The sequence below is a fragment of the Sylvia atricapilla genome, chromosome 7 (genome assembly GCF_009819655.1).
Source record: "Sylvia atricapilla isolate bSylAtr1 chromosome 7, bSylAtr1.pri, whole genome shotgun sequence".
NCBI classification, from domain to species: Eukaryota; Metazoa; Chordata; class Aves; order Passeriformes; family Sylviidae; genus Sylvia; species Sylvia atricapilla.
In genome coordinates, this window is record NC_089146.1 from 32,789,101 (window position 1) to 32,808,494 (window position 19,394).

Below are 19,394 nucleotides of genomic sequence, written 5' to 3' on the forward strand. Positions count from 1 at the left end.
CATGTTGTTCAGCAAGGCATTGGAGTGGGAAAGTTGGTGTAATAATAGCAAAAAATGACAGCTGGAACATGTGGTCATTGCCCTCAGCATCAGGGTAAATTACAATCCAAACTATGATGAAGAGAAGGCTCTGGGGAGACCTCAGAGCTCCTGCCAGTGCCTAAAGGGAGTGCCAAGAGAGCTGGAGAGGGACTTTGGACAGAGGCATGGAGTGACAGGACAAGAGGGAATGGCTTCAAACAGAGGCAGGTTTAGATGAGAGATCAGGAAGAAATTCTTCCCTGTCAGGGTGATGAGGACTTGCCACAGGTTATCCAGAGAAGCTGTGGCTGCCCCTGGAAGTGTTCAAGGCCAGGCTGGATGGGGTTTGGAGCAAACCTGGGGCAGTGGAAGGTGTCCCTGCCCACAGGAGGAGTTCCCTTGTGAGTTAGGTTCCCTTGTGACCCAAACAGTTCTGTGACTCAGTGATTCTGTGTCCAGTGCGGGAGATGGCAGATCCTGGGGGAGGTGAGGAGCTCCAGGTGCAACACTGCAGAGTGTGTTCACATTGATGGAGTGGATCTGGGGGTGTGGTTCAGTTTGGTGCCCCTCTCCCCGCTCTGTGTCCCCACTCGGGCACCTTCTGGCCGAGAGGGACTGGCCACTGTTCCCGCTGGAGCTGAGTGCTGCTGGTGGAGCTGCGGGTACGGGGCTGGTGCCTGGAGACAAGACAAAATCTGCTGCAGAGCTGTTGCACTTCAGTGGTGTCCTTCAGGGAATTGCTCAGAAATGCCCATCAGGAAACGAGTGCTCCTGTTTCACTTGGTGAAGTAAAGCAGCAGGAATGCTCGTGGGGCTGCTGTTGGAGTCTGCCGGCACGGATGGGAATCCCTGTCTGCTCCTCGTCCAGCTTGGGCACCAGGGGGATTCAAGTGTCACAAGGTAATTGCATGTATTTGATAACTGGAGATTGAATTAAGCTGTGAAATTGAAGCAGTGGCCCTGCAGGGTCCATGAGGCTGAGAATGCAGCACAGTGCAAAGCCAGGAGTCGGTCACTCGGACAGATACCAAGGGTATTGCTCTTTGTAAGAGCCCTGGATATCCTGCTGGGGGATTCCCAGCCACTCGTGGGAGCACTGGAGTCAGTTCCTGCCTTCCATTGTCCAGAATGAGTCATGACATGGAGAAGGGATTACTCCCAATTCTTGCCTATTTGGGACTTCTGGATTTTTTGCCGAAGTAGCTGAAGCTGATGCTGTCCCCTGCTGCAGATGGGAGAGAGGTCTTGGTCCCTCAGGAAGGAATTCCTCTACTCCTGCCTTGGGCACGAGTATGTGTTGTGTGACTGTGAGTGAAAGCATCTGTGGGTGAAGAATTTCTTCCTGCTACCTAATCTAATCTTCTTCAAAGCCACTCTCCCTTGTCCTATCACTCCATGCCTCTGTCCAAAGTCTCTTTCCAGCTCCCTTGGAGCCCCTTTAGGCACTGGAAGGGGCTCCCAAGTCTGCCTGGACCCTTCTCTTCTCCAGTCTGAATAACCCAAATTCTTTTAGCCTTTCTTCATAGCAGAGGTGCTCCAGCCCTCTAACTGTATTTTTTCTAAATGTGTAATGTAATTTGCACTTTTGAGTGGAAGGAGAAATGTAATTTTAAATATAATTTCAAGCCTTGTTTTCAACTGGGAGGTCATAATGTAGAAAAAAATTACCTCACTCGGGCCCTTCTGAAAGATGGATCAGGCTACCTGATGTATTAACGTGCCTCAGGACAGATTATGGTTCTGTCTGGTTTAAAATGTAGTTTAAATGAATGAACTTCCACATCTTACAGCTGTGACATGCACCTGTCCTGGACAAGGAGCTTGATTTATATCACCTTTGTGAAGATCTATCTGAGGCCGGGCTGTTACGTGCCATCCATATGGATGTGCTCCTGGATTCCCGGAGCCACCACCTGGCAGGTGACTCTGTTACTGTCACTTAGCTGCTGACATGACTTGTGCCACCAGCCATGCCATTAAACTATTGAGATGTCACACGACCTGATCCTGACGGGCTGTGCCTCCTGCTCCTGTCAGACGTGGAAGATTAAGGAAGTCCCAGGTAATTCCTCCTTGGCCTTTCCTGCCAGCACTGCCCAGTGCAGCTGCAGGGATGGGGTGGGACGTGTCAGGGAGTTGTCACTGCTTGAGGAGGTTGTACAGCTGTGGGGTTGCCTTAGAGAAATCCGTTTGACCCGTCAGGAGAACCAAGGCTGGAAATGTGAGTGTAAAAAACCCGAGGCATTTGCATGAACTGTCACTGGATAAATGGAACGACGCACATCATTCCTCATTCCTGTCTGGTAGAAATGAAGTGTCCTGCTGTGAAATCTGATAGCAAGGGACCCCACTCTGCTTGGAACAGGTTATTACTTAGCCACGCTTTGTGATCTGGTTATATTTACATTTGGGGAGAGAAGAGTGGATTTGAATTAATAGTTATAACAGTAATGGCAGCAATGAGATGCTTTCTGCCTGAATTTTTAATGTGTGCCCTTTCATCCCACAATCTAGTAGAGTTTATTCATATTTTTATATGAAAACTAGTGGTAAAATGGTCACATATGAAATGTCTGAGAAAATAACCTAAACCCCCGTATTTGCAGACATTGGTAATTATGCTCATTTGCTTTGATTACATGTTTTGTTACAATCATGATGGGCTGTAGGCAGATACACAGGTTAAAGCAATTTACGGGATTTATTCTGTCTGTGAAGAGATGTTTTGATGGAATGAAAAATCAGATTCAGATTCTCCCAATAAGGAAAAAGTATTACTATTCTCCTCTGCTTCATGAAAGTTCACCTATATGTTATGAGTGTTGGGGTTGTCACATGCCAGCATGACATTTGGAAAAAACTCCTCAGACATAATAACAGTGAAGAATCTTTCAACAGCACGGGGTGAAGTGGAGCACCCAGCATTCGTTTTGCAGATGAGGAAGATGGCATTCATAATTTTATATTTTTGGGGTGCAATCTGGCTCCTACCCCACGTGAGCAGGCTTCAAGTAGCTTTTCTTGCAGAAGTGTGTGAGCAGGTGAGTGCAGCCCAGAAATGGTGTTTCCAGGAGGCTGCCATTGCCCAGCAGGATTGGGCCAAGGAATGATGTGACATTTCCTCTCTCCATGGCAAACAACCTTTGGTAACTGCTCTGGAGCTCGGGTTTAGCAGGAATTCACACACAGTGGGCGCTGCTTCTCTGTCACTGTTTATAGCATCAGGCAAACCTGTAACTGAGGTGGCAGAGGGGGGATGTACCTGATCTGAAGTCAGTGAGCAGTTCTCAGTGACTTCATTTAGAGATGATCAGACCATTCATACGTTGTTATCTGCTGCCTCCTTAGAGTGTTCCACCGTCACTGAGCTTAGTGAATACGAGTGCATTGATCCTGAAACACCTCATGTGGCAAATTAAGTGATTTAATTACGCAATTTGCGTTTGCTTTCTACATTACAAGTCAATTTAGCTCGGTGACTGGATTAGATGAACATCGCAGCAATTGACAGGTCAGACCAGTGAAAGATACAAACATTGCCTGAGAAACACTCATTGTCTGTGGCTGCTCTTTGTAGTGGAAGTGTTGAGCTTCTTGGTTTGTGTGCGCTGGGTACACCCAGTATATCCAAATTTATCTAAATGAAGTACTTGGGGTGTACCCGAAGATGGAAATCTGGGATTGTTTCGCTGATGGGATGCAACAGAGGTTCAGTTTATGGTGATCTGTGCTTTGAGAAAAGCGTTTGTATCAGTCGACATCTGTTTTTCCTGTTAATAATGGATGTTTTAAATCTTTCCTCACATGAAACAGAAGCCTTGTCCTGCAAGCAATTTGAAGTAGGATTTTGGAGAAAGGATCACACTGTGACAGGGGGCTTTTCTTCCAAAATACACTGCACAGAACTTGTGGGTGTTGTAGCAGAGCTGAAGCACCAGTGAATTGTTTGTTTTGAGAGATGTAAGGACATTTCCTGAACCCTTGACACTGTGTATGAGCCATCCCTCCCAGTGACAAAGATGCTGAGGGACTGCCAGGGAGAGTCACAGCAGAGCCGGGTCATACCAGAGCAATGTACAGAGATCTCTTGTTTTCTCTAATGGCCCCACACCACCTTTTTAACTGGGTAAACCACTTAATCTCCCGGTGTCTGACAGTCCTGGAGCAGAGAAAATGGGCTTTTATAACTCAGTCCGGTCGTAGCTCTGGTTTGTGTTGCAAGGGGCTGTGCCTGATGGGCTCAGCAGAGGAGCATCAGACACATACATCTCTATAAGCTGTGCCCCCTGCCTGACGGCTGTGCTCGGTGGTGACAGCAGTGACATTCAGGCAGGTTTCTCATTGCTGGGAAGCATCAGGAGATTGCTGCTTCTCCAGTAGAGATGGGCTGAAAATATCACTTCATATAGCGAATTCAAGCAGCTGATGGAGCCTGTTGAAGACAGAATTGAGATGAAAAGCTGTAATGCAGATGTGTCACATCACGGTGGTGTTGTCACTCTGTTTCTTTTTATGATAAGGCAGATCCACAGCAATTAATTTTAAGTGCAGTCTCCATTGCTGCAGAGCGGTAACTTGAAATATTTACTACTTTATTTGCTTCATGCCAAGTGAGATTTCACTCAATTTGTCATTAGAAACACTGTTTTCTTCTGAGGAGAAAGTATATTTACATAAACTGCTCTCCAGTAATTCTGTGTGTTCTGCAGGAGTAGATTATGTGCGTAAAAGTCTGCTGGTGAGCCTGTGGGACTGAAGACAGATGTTGGGGAAAGAACAGATCTGTTCACTGCCCTCAGTGGGATGTAGAAAGGCCAAAGAGATCAAACTGCCATTCCTTTGTCCATCCTCTGCATGCCACATGCATCATCAGTGACCAAAAAAACCCCTGAAACCAGCAAACCCCCCACCTCTTCAATATTGCAAAGCTGTGCAGGATTTTTGATGTACCAGCAGAGCATGAGTTAGAAATGAAGAGCTGCCATCTGCAATGATTCTCCTGGATCTCTTCTAAAGGCCCTGAAAATCAAAAACCAGAAAACTGCCTGTCTCACCTAATCAAGTGAACCTGGGAAGTGGATTTTGGGGGAAACCAAGTGCTGTGAAATTTGAAGTGAAATGTTGCAGGCCAGAGCACAGGGGATGCAGTGCTGGCTGTGGGACCAGCTCCCTCCTGAGCCTCAGCTGCACCATGTGGCAATGACTTGAAACTTGTCAGTCCTGTTGTTTTATAGAGGGAAATGTGTTCATTTCTGTAAAAATGGAAAATACACACAGAGGAGTCCTTCTCACTCTCTACAATTCCCTGACAGGAGATTGGAGCCAGGTGAGGACTCAGGGTGGCAAGTGACAAGAGGAAACAGCCTCAAGATGCACCAGGAGAGGTTTGGGTTGGATGTCAGGGAAAATCTCTTAACCAGAAGGGTGGTCAGGCGTAGGAACACACTGCCCAGAGCAGTGCCTGAGTCCCATTCCTAGAAGTATTCTAAAAGCCACGTAGACGTGGCACATGGGGACATGGTTTACTGCTGGAGGAGAGGCTGGGGTTGATGATCTTAAAGGACTTTTCCAATCTATTCTATTCTTCCACCGGTCCTCTTCTCCCTTAAACTTCTGCTGTTCAAAGTACAAACTTCTTCTTAACCTGGAATCAGCCTGGCTTTATTTCATGGGTGCAGCAGTTCCATGGGTGTGACTGCTTGGGGACTGCCTTCAGGGCTGCGTTAAAACTTAATTTAAAGAAGAAAGAAAAATCTATTGTGTTTGAAGATAAGCCCTGCTGCCAGCCATGGGCCAGGGCCAGCAGTGATGCTGGGCCAGTGCTGGGAGCTTTGGGAAAGAAATCCCCATTAAGATGCTGACAGTGCCTGGATCTGTGGCTTGGTGCAGCCAAGCATGTTCTGTGTCTCACATTTTGTTTAATATTAGACGCTGTCTGCTGCGTGCTTTGTTTCTATTAATTATCTTTCATTTTCTTATCAGATTTGCTTACCTTTTTTAATGTAAAGCTTTGGATCAGCTTTCTGAGACAAAAAAAAAAAAAAAAATTAAAGTGGAGCTTTTCTCCCTTGCTGACACTGAAACAATGAATATGGATCAGAATTTTCATTTCCTTTTTTTTGCCACATCCATTTGCTTGATAGAGCAAGCTTACCAACCTAGTTTTACTTTGATAAAGCTAATAAGGAAAAAGCACCTTCCACCTTCATATTATTTTATGCCTTGTTTGTGGCTTCAGCATCCCTTATACAGGTTTAAAGACAATTTATTCTTTATTGCCCTTGAGTCATTTTGGGAGAGCATTTGAGTTTTTTTCCCCGACATAAAAATGTCCCCCTGTAACATGATGAATATTAAATAGGTGTTTGAATGAGGATGGATCGGCGTGCTCTGCCCTGACAGCTCCATTTATTGCAGTGCCATAGAGGGAGCTGAAGTGCCAGTGCTCTCTGCCCTGGACTGGGGCCATGCACCCAAATTACCTCACCAAATGGCCAATTTCACGATGGTGGTGTGAAGTCCCTTCTGTCCTGCTGCCCTAAGCAGACCTTGGCTGCAAAAGCAGGGAGCTGGTTTCTGTTCCTCTGCTGTCACTGCACAGAGCAGGGCTGGCCCAGGGGGGCTCTGCCAGCAGGAGCGAGGAGACACATCTGGGTTCTCTTGTCAGGGTGATGTGCTGCTGTCAGTGAGACCCTCACTGTGTCAGCAGCTCCCCACATCACCCATTTCTTCACGAGAGAGGCCCAGGGATCAGCATCAAAATACCCTGGGGAGATGGAAAAGCCAAGGCAGGGAAGGGGAGAATCCGCAGAGGAGGAAATAAATGGTGGATCCTTTGCAGAGCTGTGCTGGGCCCCTCAGCCCCTTCCTGGGCAATCCCTGTGAGGGTGGGCTGGAGCCATGAGCCCCGTTTGTCCCCTCAGCAGGACAGGACAGCTCAGCTGCCATGGCTCATGTGTCCCCCCCCGTGAATCACCCCTTCAGACAGAAAACTGCCTGGCTGTGATATTTCCTCCTGCTGCCAAGACAACAAACTGACACCTTCCTGCTATAAAGAAGAATGATGGGGAGGTGAAATCCTTTCTCATTCCTGTAGTCCGAGGACAAGGAATGCCCAAGGAATGTGAGGTTTAGATGAGGTATTAGGAAAAATGTCTTCAACAAAAGAGGGGTCGGGCATTGGAACAGGCTGTGCAGTGAAGTGGCGGGGTCACCACCTCTGGAAGTGTTCAAAAGGTGTGTGAATGTGCACTTGAGTTCATGGTTTAGTGGTGAACTGGTGGGGTTGGGTTAGAGCAGCACTTGATGATCTTGGAGGTGTTTTCCAAACTCTGTGATTCTGTGACAGTCCTGGAAGCGTTCCCTCCCCTAACCTGTCGTGTTCAATCACTCCTCATGCCCAGAGCTGTTGCTGAGATGGGAATTCTCCTGTTCCTTGTGGATACATCCAGCTGCTCTCCAAGCAGAGGGTGAAGCAGAGACCCTCCTTGCACACCAGGGCAGTGCTTTGTGTTAGTGCTGTCTGGAGCTGTGTGGAGTGGCCTTTCTGCGCTGCAGCCAGTGATGAGGGCGATGGGGTGCTTTGTGTGACTGGATTTATCATTCTTTTCTCTCTAGGTTTTTTTCTGAACACTGCATTCCATGAATTCGTGTTGCTTTTTCTTCTGTTCCATTTGGGAACCGGTGGAAGGAGGCTGTGCCAATAGGGTGTAACACAAGTGCCCTTGCTGAGTCAAATGTGCTCATGTTATGAAAACTGCTTTTCCACGTGCGAAGTATTCATTTGTAAGGAATAGAAAAATTACAATCTCTTCACTATCTACAAATAACAAAGGGGATGATCAGGTTAATTATCACTTTAGCAAAAAAAGGCTGCGTAGTAGCACAGAAAAAATAGTACGAATCTGCCAGGATTATTTTAACTAACACATTCTCTCAACTGAAATTAAAAACTGTCACATAGGAAAGGTCCTTGGCCATCCACAGCAGCAAATGTGACTGCACCAACCACAGTGTCCTGATCTGCTCTGAGACCTCCCTGTGCTTCTCCCTGGCTGCTGCCTCCCTCACCTGGCAGTTCTGCATTCCGTGTCCTGGGGATCAGAGAGTTGGCAGCCTTCTTACTGTTCCCCATTAATAAATATTGAAATTCTGCAAAAGTATTAAGCAATAATAGACCTGACAGAGCTAATGTGTTAAGATCTCGAGGATCATTAGCCAATAGAGTGTCTGTTTCACAGAATCACAGAGTCACAGGATGGTTTGTGTTGGAAGGGACCTTAACGATCATCCAGTTCCAGCCCCCTGCCGCGGGGATTTAGTGTTAAGAATTTAAACCCAGTGTGAATGCAGCAAAGCAAATGAAGATTCATGGTGATTCCCTGCGCCAGACAAGACTACAAGAAAAAAGCAGTGGGGAAATATCCACATTCAATAGAGACACATCCTATTCCAATTTGTCAGGGCTGTTAAAGGTAAGAGCAGCTTTGCTTTGCCTTGAGGCCAGGCTGGACGTCACACAGGGTCTGCTTTGGCTGAGCTTGTTTGTGCGCCCTGATGAATGGCTCAGTTGGCTGTTGTTTTTTAAATTGACTGCCCACATCTCCCAGGGACCCTTGAAGAAGGGAAGCCCTGGCACCATGGAATGTGGCTGTGGGATCATTACCCATGGCATGAGGTGGGTGAGGGCAGCCTCCTGGGGCTCACAAGCACAGAGGTGATCACAAAGCAGCCAGTGGCCACTGTGGGGTCACCCCAAGCAGGTGTGGAGGAGCCCCAGGCCCTCGAGGAGCTGTACTGAGAGCAGCAGAAAGGGATGTCCTCAGGAGCAGGCAGGGAAGCCAACCCTGCTGTGATCAGCACCGCCAGGACAGTGGCAGAGCTCAGTGTCTGCACCACTTGTGGGGCTGTTGGGTTTTAACCCCTTTCCCAACCTTCTGTTTCTTTCCAAAGCGTCAATCTTGACACGTGGCAAGACCAGCCACAGCAGCTGCTGACGGGTGCTGGCTGATTTAACCTGGCATTGTCACGAAGGTGGGATTGGCCCTGACTTAAAATGCATTTCCTCTCTTCACTGACTTTTTGGTGCATGCAAAGATAGGGCAAAGCCCAAAATACAGCATTAATGGCATCCAGGTCTGTACAGCCTATCACAGAGCTACAGGATAAAGCTTGTCCCTCCTCTATTTCGCCAGCCATGAAGGCTTGTAAAGGTGTTTTGCCCCCTTGCCGTGATGGCAATAAGCCTTTAAGTGAGCAAATTGGTTTTGAGGAACTGGAGTTTGTACCTTGTTTGCTGCTTGCCTTTCCTGCTGTTTCCATCCTGGCTCTGGGCAGGTACAAATAATGAATTAACTGCTGGATAAGCCCCATGCTCCCTTGAGCAATTATTCTGGCTTCTGCCAGAGCAGACTCAATTTGTCCTGTAATAAGTACAATTTTCTGAGAAGTTAGTTCTGGTTCAGGTGCTAATCATCCACATCTGTGCAGCACAGGTATTTTTTTGGGGGGGAGGAGCCAGTTGTGAATCGAGATGCCAGATTGGCACATCTTCAAAGCATCGTGGTGCTTTTGGGGATGTAAATGTGTGTGGCATTAACTCAGTTAGTGGAGGGAAAAACAGTATAAAATATGTGATGATCTTGAGCACTCAACGCGTTCAACATTTGCTCCATCTGCTGGAGATCAGCACTGGTGATCCAACGCAAATTTGAATCTCAAATACGTCAAATTTATTTGCAGAAGGTGCTGGAGGGTGGGAATGGAGGTGCTGGTGAGAAAGGTGATTTCCTACATCTGCTAATTAGCTCTGGGCAAGAAACGTCGTTAGACAGAAAGCAAATCATGGCAAACAGTGTTTGAGCAGTGGGCACACTGTGGGCAGGCACCTGTAAGCCTCACACACCCCTAAACAGCAGCTGAGAGAGGAAAATCGTGGTGGTGATTGGGAGACCTCAGGCTGCATCATGCTGAGCTGCTCAAGGGTTTCTCTCCGTGTTTTAGCTGCAGGATGCTCAAACACAGTGTGAAACGGGGCAGGGTTGGACACAAGCTCCAAATTTGGCTGCGAATCGGGTTTATGGACCAGGCTTGTGTGCAACAATGCACAATCAAGGCTTTGCCCATTTTTCTGGGAGCCCTGGGCCTGGTGAAGGACTGGGGATGGTGCTAAGGGAGGTTTGGGGCTGCTGGTCCGAGGAGCTGCCTGCTGACCTGCTGTGTCCTCATCAGCTGCACATCAGAGACAAAGACTGCCTGGGGGAAAAACGGCTGGTTCGTGTCTTCCCCCAGAGATGCAGTGTTATTGCTTGCCCAGCTGCAGGAAGAGCTCCTCGGGGCCTCCCCTGGGCAGGGATCCACAGCAGGTGTAATAACCCCACTGTTCTCCTGCCTTGGACTTGGGTGAGAAACTTGGCAAACTGCCTCTTTGCTGGCTCTGGTGGGGTCTGTGAGGGCTCCTGCACCAGCTCAGTCATTGTAATCAGCTTCCTCCTTTGCATAATGTTTTGATGAGTCAAAATTGCCTGGTGTGTTAAAACAAATGATCTCTGCACACAGCGATAACTATCTGCATAATTGGTGTTAATCACTGCTGAATCCTCTGCGAATCTCTGTAATACAGCTCCTGTCTTGGCTGTACACACCAATGGCTTGGGCGCACATGTCCCGTACAGAATGATGTGCCCCGTGTCCAAAAAGCAAAGTCAAACACTGAAAGGCTTTGAAAGTGAGATTTTTATGGTCTCGTGCCCAATCTTTAAATAGATGCAGCATCACAGTCAGTGTTATATCCTGTTTACTCACTTTGAATATATTATTAAGTGTTTATTGGTACCAAAAGTGCATAATTAAATAGCATGTCAGCTGCAGATCAACACTATATTGATGAGGGCTTGTGGCACAGGAGATGTGTGAATTTTATTAACGTTGTCATTTCCAGTCCCCAGCATCATAAAGGACTTGGACATTTCCCATTACAGTTGCAGATCTACCTTAACATTGCTAAAGCAATCATAGTGTGGGAAATTAGATATGAACTGAAAAATAATTAAAGGCCTGGTGACAACTTGATAACACTGAATAATTGAAGTGTTGGTAACAAATCCTGAATTCTAATTTTTTCCCTGTAGCTGATGCTAGTAATCAAGATCAAAAGTATCTTTGTTGCTTTAGGAAAGCTCTCTCACATTTGTACCATGTAGGAGGGAAAGGAAAAGAGATGAAAACCTTAGGTCTGGGTTAGGTTGCTAACAGCTTGGAATCCCACTAAATCTTGCAGATGGGAATGTGCCAGAGCTGACCAAGCTTCTTCCCTCCTCACTCTTAGAAAAGCAAAAAAGCTGCAGGAGAGACCTCCAGGAGCAGTGTTCAGGATACACCCCTGGGGAAGAGGTGAGTGCAAGCAATCAAGGACATTGACTTTGAGGGAAATGTCCACTCCAAGGGGGGCAGCAGGGACTGCAGGGCTGGGCCAGGATGACACCATGGCATGGGCCATGCTGAGTGTGGCTCAGCTCAGAGAGGTCCGGCTTTCACCAGAGGTGCTTCATTTGCTGTTGTTTCCTGGGATTTTTGAAGCAGTTGTGGTCTTGACACATTGAGGTTAATGAAATGCTGGGCGCTGGTCCTTTGTGACTCCTCACACCTGCCTGGAGCTGTGGGCCAGCCCCTGCCCCAGCAATCACACCCTTTCAGGGGTAACTGGCTAAAACCCGGCTGTGGGGACAGGGAATGAGATTCTGTAGCCACAGGAGAGAGCAAGGATAGATGGTGGAGCTGGGGCCATCGGGACCTGTCATCACCTTGGTGGCCACGAAGGATTTGGTGCGATAAAAACCACAGTTGCAGTAATGATGACTTAAATAGCATCCTTGTCTGAAAAGATATTAAATGCCTTAATGTCCATGTGGGTCCATGCTGCCCACTTTCACCTGTGCAGGCAGCTGGAGCTGTCTCCAAAGTGTGCTGGGGCTGATCCTGCACCCCTCTATTGCCAAGGTCACCCCACAGCAGTGACAAGGAGCCTTGCAGGGCTCTGCCCTGTGATGTGGTGTCCACCCCCACTGGATCTGTGCAGGCTGCAGGATATGGGGAGAAACCCATCAGAAACTGGTCATAGCTGGAAGGGATGGCAGGGAAAGAAACGGCGCTGAGAGGATCCTTTTATTTTTGTCACTATTCAGGTAAACGTAAATAAACTGCTGAGGTGTGTTACAACAGCACACAGCTTAGAAATGACAACAGCTAGCACTTTGCAAGGTTACAGAAGGTTGCCTGTGCTTGATGCTTGCAGTAAAATAACCCCATTTTTTTTCTTTGAATATCCTGTGTATCTATCCACATGAACATTTACAACTGTAAAATTACCTCTTTGTTCCCTATGCTGAAATTAGTCATTACTGTACTTTTTTTTTTTTTTTTTAATCTGATAAAACCATATGATAATATTTTGGCATAACTTAAAAGCCACATTTAAATAAAGCAGTTGGAGGCTGTAAGTCACCATCTTTGGAGGCATTAAAAGATGTGGGGGACATGGCTTAATGGTGGCCTTGGCAGTGCTGGGTTAGTCACTGGACTTGATGATCTTAAAGGGTTTTTTCAACCAAAACAATTCAGTGGTACTATGATTGCAAAGAGCTGAAAAGCCAAGCATCTCCCTTTTTGCTGTTGGCTGTGTGACTGAAAGGCAGCACAGAGCCCTGGAGCTCCTTCTCTGTGTCCTGTCCTGGCACTCATCTGTGCATGTTTATTGATCAGATATTGAACTGAATTTGGCAGCGCACAGGAGTGGGGATCATTTACAGCATGGTGAGGAGCATTTTGGCTCTGGTTGCACATTTCAGACTGGAGGAAAGTGCCTTATCTCCTCTGTTATCTCATCCACTTCTGATCCCTTGTCAGTTATTTTAACATCCTTTGCATCCCTCCTGACCACTCATTTGGAAGCTCTTCGAAATCAGGTATTGGATTTGCTACTCAATGTTAATTTGGCATTCCAGCAGAAATCAAATTGTAATTAATAAACAGGAGAAGGAAGTGTTTCTGTAGGACTGGGGCACTAGAGGATGCTTGGGGAAAGACAGCACACCCAATACCTGACTGCCCTCTCAAAACCCAGGAGATTTTGGGATGAAATGAGGCACAGAGTTTGCTTCAAGGGACTGATATTCTCCGTGAGCAAAAGTAAGAGCTGTTAGGAGAAAGGGAGAAAAAGGAAAAAGACTTTGATAAGGTCTTGTTCTAAAAACTGGCAGCTACTCTGCTGCATGACCTCTCACCTTCTCCAGCAGACCTATGCCCACATTTAATGAGTTTGCTGATATTTCCTGTAATTAAAGCAATCTCTCCCAGGAGCTGCTGGTGCAGCGGATGGGGCAGGGGATGCAGGAGGCACACGAGGCCATGCCCTCACTGGGGTGAGAATGTGCCAGCCCTGGTCACCCTCCACGTGGTGTCAGTGCCTCTGCTGGCACTCCCAGCTGCATTTTGGGGGTACCCACCACGCCAGGGGGAGCTTGGCTGCAGGAGAACCAGCAGCAGCTGGGGGAGGAGGGGGGACACATCCTGCCCATCATCCACCTTAGGCATGTGGTCCTCCCCAGGCTGCAGAGCCAAGGGCAGGATGGAGGTGCATTTTTCAAACAGGGTTTTCACAGGGTCTGGCTTTGCTGCCTCTGTAAGGGCTGAGCAGCACAGCAGCAGATTGCAGAGGGACACAGGGCCCTGTAACTCTATCAGCTTTGATCAATTTTTCAGTCGAGTTGGGAATACACCAGAGAGCGTGTCAGCGTGCTTTATGGAGGGCTGCAAGTGCCTACCATGGCCAATCCATAAAGCTCAGAAGGGCCCCTGGAAAACAGACATTTTGTTGTCACCATGAGGAGACTACTAAGCAGTGAGGGGAAAGCACAGAAGAGGAATAGCTGGAATGTGCAGTGCCTGCTGAAGGCTCTGGGATGCCCTGGCAGGGATGGTGGGCAGCACCTGAGATCCAGGCCTGTGGTGTCCCCACCAGAGAGGGCAGGGACACGGCCCCTGCTGCCACCCCAGTGCTCCTTCAGCCCTGCAACCTCCTCACCCTCTGGCCCAGGAGAAGCAACTGCCCTTCTGTTCGTGCCTAATGAAGTAGAACAAGCTGGTTTTAGCAATTAGTGGAGATGTGACTGAAAACACCAAACAGTCCCCAGAGCTTCTGTTCTCCCAGCCCTTAAAACACTGATTGCCATGAACTGGCAGCATGAGCTCCACATTTCGGGCATATGGAGTGGGAAAGACATTTATTTTGATAATATTTGAATTGTTCTCCCACCCTTCTGAGATGATCACTATGACACAAGATTCATTTGCCTTCAGGGTATTTACAAGAGCCTTTTTTCTCAGACTTCTGAAGACACCCTGACACCCACTCTCCCTCCCAGCCAACGACTGAAAGCATTCATGAAATTGCTCAGAAATTAATCAATTTTTGGATATCTTTCAAAGCATTTTCTGTGTTTTGGAGCCTGGAGTGCATTTTGGTTACCTTAGCGTACTCCCAAGGCCGGAATTTTGCTGCTAAATATTTGCTAGAAGAGGGTTTTTTTTTCCCATTTCACCTGACTTCAGGAGCTGAGAATTAATATAGGCACCAAATATCCTGACACTTGAGATAAAATAGCAAGAGTGGGTGCTCACTGCAGAAGGCCAAGGTTACTGGAGGTCAGAGCTGACAATTACGGTCCCATTGCATTTCTGATGCATTGCACGGACTCCTGCAGCCTGAATGTGCTCCTGGGGCAGCTCCATGGAGTGCTGCTGCCCTGGAGAGCAGGGCTGACCCTGCCCACGCCTCTGCCAAACCAATCTCCTGGTGTTATCTTGCTTATTCTTAGGACAACCGTGGATTTCAAAAGAGGAGAAACAAAAACCAAAGAATTACCCAGAGATTTGACTGCTGAGTCTGAGGAAATCTCCTGGCTTTTTCACACAGCAGCTGCTCCAAAGTATGGACATTTTCAGAGATTACCAGTTTGCTGAACATCATTTCCCCCCCTGTGTTCAATTTAAAGCACTTTTTCTTTCCACAGCCTATAAAAGAAGACTAATCCACAAACTCAAAGGCAAACCCTTTACTCTTCCTAAGTCTTGGTGCAGAGAATAATATTCAGCAAGAAGCAATTGCACCATAACTGCTGCCTGAGGCCTGATCCCTACAGGATGAGAACTCAGCGAGTGATAAGTTTCCAAATGATCTCTGTCAGCTCCTAAAGAGAGAAAGGAAAGACAACAGCAGCCCCTGCGAGTGGGAAACACCAGCTCGAGCTCAACGTGATGGGATCAAACACAACCGAGAGCAGAAAAGTGTCCTTGCATCCCCATCTAGTGGCTTGTGGTAAAATAAATCTGTGGTGCCTCTGTTTGGACATGCTCTCCTCTGTTCCTGCAGTCTGCTCCATGACAGACGTGCACCTTGCTGAACTCAAAAGCTTCTGGATTGATCTGGTTCTGGAAATACTCCTCAGGGTTTGAGGGATGGCAGAGCTTAACGCCAATGGAAAAGAAGCTTTGACCCAGCTTTCACAGATGAGGAAATTTAGCTCTTCTTAAGAGTGGGACAGGCCAGAAAGGTTCAGACAAAAGAACAGCCAAAGTCTGTGAAAGGTGAACATTGCCCACTGGGCTCATGGCCACTCACCTCCTCTGTACGTTCACAGAGATACTCCAGTTTTGTGACATCTTTCTGCCTGGCAGAGTGGCTTTTCCTGGGATACTTTGGCTGCTCAGAGCGTTCAGATCCTTCTGTTCAGATGTGGTGTGAGGGCTGGGCTCAGCCTTGCTGTAAGAGCAGGTAAGTGAGAATAATTTAAACTCTGATCCTTCATTTCCTGTCCCCCTCAGTTCATCCTCTTGGACCACAAAAACCTTTCAGGGACCGCTCTCCAGCCTTACTATTTGCACTGCTAACTTTGAGCTAGGGACAAAATCTCTTTTGCTGGCAATTCCTCATGTTTTGGTACAGCAGGATTTGCAAATGCCCCTGTTTTGGAGTGCTGTTCCTGTTGGATGTGTTTAATCCTGCTGATGTTGGACTGCCAGCACATGCTACGGGCAGCAGCACAGGTACAGCCAGAGAAATTTAAATTCTGAGTGTGTTTTCCTGGCTGAAGATGTGAGTTTTTGAGGGGTAAAAGGCACATTTTACCATATCTGTCTTTGCTCTCAGAGACATTCTGTTTTGAATACTGGATGGGTTGTAGAGCAAAGCTGCTCTTCACCTTGAATCAAAGAGCCTTTTTTTGCAGGCAGATACATTGGACTTTCCCTCTGCCCTTACCTTGGCTCTGTAATTACAACTACATGAGTTATGACCTCTACTCAAACAGGTTGAAAAAAGTCCTTTCAAAAGGTCTGGAAGAGCTGTACCAGGATCCAGGCTTTGATAAAGAGGCAGGAAAGGTTGTGATAAAAAAGAGAAAATTATCTCCAAGACGTACATACTTAAGGGTTTTTTTTGGAGGTTGAACAGAAACGTGTGTGGAGCCCAGCAGCACTGAGGGCTGCTGCCCCCAGGGAGGGATGGGTTCTGCTTCTGCAGTGGCTTTTTTTTCAGTATTTATCAGAAATTATATTCTTTCTCCCATTGGAAAATTGCCTATATACACATATTAAAAAAAAAAATACTGTTGCTCAAACTGCAAAATCTATTGCTGCCCAGGATTAAAGGATTAAAGAAAAACAAAATTTCTTCCTTTAATGAGAAATCTTGTTGTTAACTATGAGGAAAATAGTTGCTACAGAATTGCTTCTTTCTACCAGAATCTTCTTGATGGAGAATAACATGTTTGCATGAAATATTAGGAGAGTACAGAAACTACTGTACTTGAGAAGATTAGTCTAGAAAAGACAAAATAGCTAACTGATGAAAACATTTTCATTAAAACAGGAAACTGCTACAGTAGAGCTTTGCTCACAAGAAAATCAGAGTTACATTACCTGATTGTTCTAGGTGGATTTGGATAGGTCTCAAAAAAACCAAAGAAGTAAATATGGAATCATACACTGGTTTGGGTTGGAAAGGATTTAAAAAACCATTGAACCCCAATCCTTCTGCCATCAACACTCTAAAAATGCCAAGGACCTTGCTGACAATCATCAGCCTAAAAGCTGATTGCTGTTTAGAAGGTAAATTCATGGAAATTTGATGTCAAAGTCTCCAGGCTTCCCTGCCTGGAGATGCAGGTCCAAGCTCCTTGTGGTGGGCTGATGGAGATGGAACATTGAGGGGAGCTCGGGGCCATGGGTAACAGCAGCCTCAGACTGGCTTGCTGTGAATGACCTATTTCTGCAGGATCAGCCCAAAACTGACCTCCGGAGAGTGCGGGAGAAAAAACAGCCGCTTTGTTTCCCTCTCCCTGGCAGCCCAAGTCTGGCTTTAGCCATCCCCTCCCTGACCAAAAATCAGCTTTTCCAGCCGGTGCGGAGAACAGAGTGGAGAGCGGATTTAGTCACGAGCTGGCCAGAACAGCCCCAAACACGGCTGGCAGAGGGAACATCCTCCCGAGCCAGCCCCGGGCAGCTGCCCACAATGTCCCGTTGTTCCGGGCCCCGGGAACAAAGGCTGCTGTTGCAGGCTAATGCCGGCTCAGGGTGGCATGTGCCTACGTGGGCTCTGCAGCCGGGGGGGCACAGGGACACAGGCAGGGGGAGCAGCGCCCCGGGGATGTACAAGGAGCTTCCCCAGGGTTTGCAGCTCCTGCCTGCTGGACATTTCTCACAGCTCCGGGGAGGTATGGCTTCCTGCGGGGTGTCCGTGCCTGCCTTTGGCATGGGGGGTTTGAGGGGTGGCTCGGCTGGGACAAGGCAGAGGTGGCTGGGGGACACCAGGCTGCTGCTCGGGACTCGGCTGGGACACTCCAGCTGCGTCCACTGTAGGTGTCTGAGGGGTGGCATCTCTGGTGACACTGCTGAGGGAGTGAATTAGCTGCTGTAATATCACTGCCCAGGTGGTCACACAGCACCAGGAGCCAAAGGTGCACTTTAGACCCAGCAAAGGAATTCTGGTCTTTCCTCAGCTAGAATATTTGGAATGTTTGGTTGAAGAGTAGCAATGCAGTTATTAAGGTGCTGCCGTGGACCTGCCTTGAGGTGGGTAACTTAATCTGAAAGCCAAATCTAGTGTAAAGCAAGGCAGGTCACTCGATGGTGAAGCATATGGACCTGAGGTCCCCGGGCTCGGGATCTGTGCAGGGCAGGAAGTTTTCTGGGGATCTCAGCAAGAGGAGAGGCTTTTCTTGTCATCTGCTCTATTTGTTCTACCTGTTCAGGGAATGAGAGTGACGAGGATCCTAATGCTGCTCTTTCCACCAGTGAACCTCACTTGGAAATATAAAGTCTTAAAATCCTTTCTTGTTTACATTCCTGTTGTTAGATTTTAGGCAAAAGGAACATCAGTCCTGTGGGTGTGTGTAGGGAAAAAATCCACAGGCAAGTGCAGGGAGCCACCCAGGGTTTTCTGAATTTGGAACAATGACCACTGCACCTTCTGCTGCGTTATCCTTTCCTGGGGACCTCCAGCCACCTCTGCCCTGGATAGCTGTCTCCAAAAACGTTTCCTTGCTCTCTAATCCCTGCGGTTTACCAAGCAGAGTGCGAGCAGGTTGGGCTCTCTGCCCCCGTGCTGGCTGCCCGTCCCTTCCGTGGGCAGGACAGGGGCTGCTACAGGTTCTGCCCCCGAGTCACAGACGGAAAAGTCGCTTGCTCAGGTCTCCGGGCAGCCAGCGAGCTCCTCTCCTCCCCGGGGCGGGCAGGGATGTCCCGGCGCATCCCCATCGCTCAGGCGGCAGCGCGGCAGGGATGCAGGAAAGCGCTCCGTCCCGCCTGGGCCGGCCAGCAGGAAGGAGACAACAAAGCTCCAGCACAACAAAAAGCGGACGGGAAGGGCCCCGGTCTGCCCGGCGCCGGCTCACATCCTCCAGCCGCTGCCACTCGGGCTCCCAAGTTCCGAAGTCTCACCGTGTCCCTCCCTGTGCCTGTCCCCGCAGCCACCGGGACCCCGCTCCTGCCCCGCGGGGCTCGGGTTTCCCCCCGTGCCTGCCCCAGTGACGCCGCCTGTCCCGACAGGTCCGGCAGAGCCGCCCGGGGCCGTGCGGGGCTGGACATGCTGAGCCAGGGCACGGGCTGAGCCCCAGCCCCCGGCCGGGGCTGGAATCGCAGCCGGAGGGACCCGCCGGGAGCCCCGGCCCCGGCACAGCATCCCCCGCCACGGAGCCGCCTCCGGAGGGACCCGCCGGGACAACAGCATCCCCCGCCACGGAGCCGCCTCCGGAGGGACCCGCCGGGACAACAGCATCCCCCGCCACGGAGCCGCCTCCGGAGGGACCCGCCGGGACAAC